Raw genomic sequence first — 3,374 nt, forward strand, 5'->3', positions numbered from 1 at the left:
AATGAAACATAGTTTCCATTTCAAAAGTCACCACATAATAATTTGAATAGGATATCTGAAGTATAGACTGGGCCAGGCAGTGGTCATGCCTGTAATCCCAGCATTTTGGGAGGCTGAGGCAGGTGGATCACCTGAGGTCAGGAGTTTGAGACCAGTCTGGCCAACATGGTGAAACTCTGTGTCTACTGAAAATACAAAAATTAGCCAGGCATGGTAGCATGCATCTGTAATCCCAGCTACTTGGGAGGCTGAGGCAGGAGAATCGCTTGAACCTGGGAGGTAAAAGTTGCGGTGATCTGAGATCGCGCCATTGGACTCCAGCCTGGGCAACAGAGTGAGACATGTCACCAGTAACATAGTGACTGGTCCACTCAGTTAAAGCCAATGGGACAAAATAAAACTTGGGCTGGGATTTCAAAAAAAAAAAAAAAAAATTGCTTTTTTTTTTTTTACTGTGTATAGAGTACTAAGGGAGCATTGAATACTATAATCATGATGGTGATTGGAGAGGTCAAGGGAAGCTTCCCAAAGTGGATGAGTGCTGAGCAGAGGGAGTCCTGAAGAACAGGTGTAGGGCTAGGACTAGATACAACAGCTTAAATGAGGCATGGAAGTAAGAAATATGTATCCTGAAATAAGAATTTTTGACCGTTATTTTGACATCATATGACTTTGACTTCCCACTAGTGGTTTTGTGGCAGGCCATGTCTCACTAATGCAGGCCTCTATCACAACAGTTTCAGTACTGACTGAGTGGTTTCGTAAATATTAAAAACTAAAAAAAGCTGGTGGCCTTATACAAAGGCTGGAATATAACAAAAGCCCATCAAGAGTTTTGCCTATGCCTTTCTTGGGCCTTAAAGCATGACAAAATAATGAAGGAATTCTTAACAGGACCCATTTAGGATTAAACAAGTTTTATTGTGGGTCTGAAGAAACTCCGCAGGCCTCCATAAACAAGTTTTTTGGAGGTCTTAAAGAACTCCCCAAATCTCCGTGATTTAGCAAGAACAAGATAAGGGTAATCACCCGAAGACCTGGACCCATTTAGATTAAGTAAATTTACTGAGGCTTCAGAGGAAGGTCTTCAGGACTCAGACCTTAGTTATGGATTAAAATAAATTAATCACTTATGTCTTTAGATGAATGCACACTTACACACTGACATATAGCTTAGAAGATATATAAGCTCTGGAAAACTCTGTAATTTTGAGTTGGTCTAGTGATAATTTCCAGGCCTTCTCCCGGTAACAGGTTACAGAAATAAAACTCTCTTCCTCCCCCGTTCATCTGCATCTCATTATTGGGCCACGAGAAATAGCAGCCCAACCCTCAGTTTGGTCCAGGAACAGTTTTTTCATTGACATCTCACAAATGTGTGCAACAAACAGCCCTGACCCTCACCTAACCCATCACTGAGTCAGTGCTGTTATCATCATCATCCCTGGGATAATCAAAAAGAACAAGAAAAAAAAGGAGGGGGAGGGAGAGACTGAAATGCAAGGATAAGATGAAGGAGTGTCATACATATTAATTAATAATTTAGTCCTTGCTTCAGCAGTACATATGTTAAGACTGAAACAATACAGAGAAGATTAGCATGGGCTGTAAGCAAGGATGACATGCAAATTCTTGAAGCATTTCATTTTTTGTGCAATACCAGAGATCATTTCACTAATTGCTGAGTGGCACTAAGGAAATGGTGTGAATCAAAGCAAAATGGGTGCCACACAGTATTCAACTGTGATTTTCACTACACAAGAAAAACAAATAGGCAATGTTCACTGGCTCTGGCCTGAAGGAGTCAAAGCTGAAGATGGATCCCCTCACCTCAGGCTGTGACAAATACCCAAGCCATGTCTTGGGACCTGCAGTGGCCCCTGAAGCCCAATTCGTATTCAAAGAACAAATAAGACAGACTCAAGAGTCCTCTGTTAAGAAGAAAAACATTTTTTGCATATAAACATGAAAATCAGAAAATCAGATACTGTTCAGGCTTTTTGCATCTAAGAATGATAAGGACCTGGGCTGGAATCTGTAAGTTGGCTATCATAGCTGTGTAATGTCAATAGAGGCCAGAGAGTGGTGACATTTGAGGACCAGTTCCAAGAAAAGACAAATATTTTGAAACTTAAATCAGAACTGGCTGATAAAGAAAATGTCAACAGATTCATGAGAAGCAAAAATAATACAATGGTGGTAAAAATTGCATTCCTTTAAAACCTTCTAATGAACTGACCAATTCAACTACAGTAATTGTCACACATAAATTTGAGGATAATAAACTCTGAAGTTGTTACCAACTGAAGATGACCCCCAACGTCAACGTATGGCATTAACATAAGACATTTTACCATAACAATAATAGTAAACAGAAACAAATAATTGAAGAAAAACAAAAGCAAGAGGCTGACATACCCAAGAAGTCTGTGATGGAATCTTGTGGCCAAATTGTTCAGTCTAAGATTAATTCATTTAGAAAACCTCTACAAGACAAAGATGAGAGTTTTGCAACAACAAAGAAATTTTCAATTACTATTCCAAAAGCCACAGAGCCTCAGCCTATAAACACCAAAAGTGGAACAGCGAAAAGTAATAGAGCCTCAAATATGACTGCCACTGTTACCCACACAATGGGTGAGTTCAGTTGCTTGACCAGTGACAGTCCAATGACCACAACCAAGGAAAATTTAACAAGGGGATTTCATTATTTGCAACAAGTAAGGAGAATACTGCGGATAATTCCCAAAGCAGTTCCTCCTAGAACAAAGCTGAAAACAGGGCTTGTATTGAGCTGCTTAGCTCAGTCATCGTATGCAGAAGTAAAGTCATCGATCATGCTTCTTCATACATCACATGTATAGACAGTGGCAAATAAACTCCTCCTTGGGTGGGATTTTTTTGTATGGTAATGTGGGGAGTTTGCCAAATTAATCTCCAATTCAGAGGGCATCTCTGGATCCAATGAGTTTTGTTTTGTTTGTTCCTGGAACTTTTTGAAACAACAAAAATTCAAGGTGCAACAGTTATAAGCGTGTACTTGTTCACAGTGTGTGCAAGGACCCTGGGTTGCACTAAATGTAACCTGGGGTAAACCAAATGTAATGCTCACTAACTTTGTGCAATCTCTTATTAGAAATCATCCAATAATACCCAGGATACTATGAAAGAAGGCATCAGTAGAACTTCAGCTTTGTTTACAATCAGGAAAAAGTCTCATAAAATAGAATTATTACAATCAAAAAGTTTTATCTAGTGTCAAAACCAGATCTTCTCAGGATATAGAAAAGAAGGCACAATCAAGAAGCATAGCATCTGATCTATTGGACAAAGGGTTGCCAAAACAAAGAAAGTTTTAAAAAGGTTAAAAAAAA

General features: G+C 39.1%; 1 non-coding gene and 1 pseudogene across 1 annotated transcript; both read left to right on the forward strand.

The window, feature by feature from the left end:
• Positions 1–1,545: 1,545 nt before the first annotated feature.
• On the forward strand, positions 1,546–1,652 carry LOC119472060. The gene has a single exon (XR_005201168.1). It is a non-coding gene; the product is annotated as a U6 spliceosomal RNA (small nuclear RNA).
• Positions 1,653–1,856: 204 nt separating this feature from the next.
• Positions 1,857–3,374, forward strand: part of LOC108308139 — a 2,483-nt pseudogene continuing 965 nt past the window's right edge.

The sequence above is a fragment of the Cebus imitator genome, unplaced genomic scaffold, assembly GCF_001604975.1.
Source record: "Cebus imitator isolate Cc_AM_T3 unplaced genomic scaffold, Cebus_imitator-1.0 Scaffold83, whole genome shotgun sequence".
NCBI lineage: Eukaryota > Metazoa > Chordata > Mammalia > Primates > Cebidae > Cebus > Cebus imitator.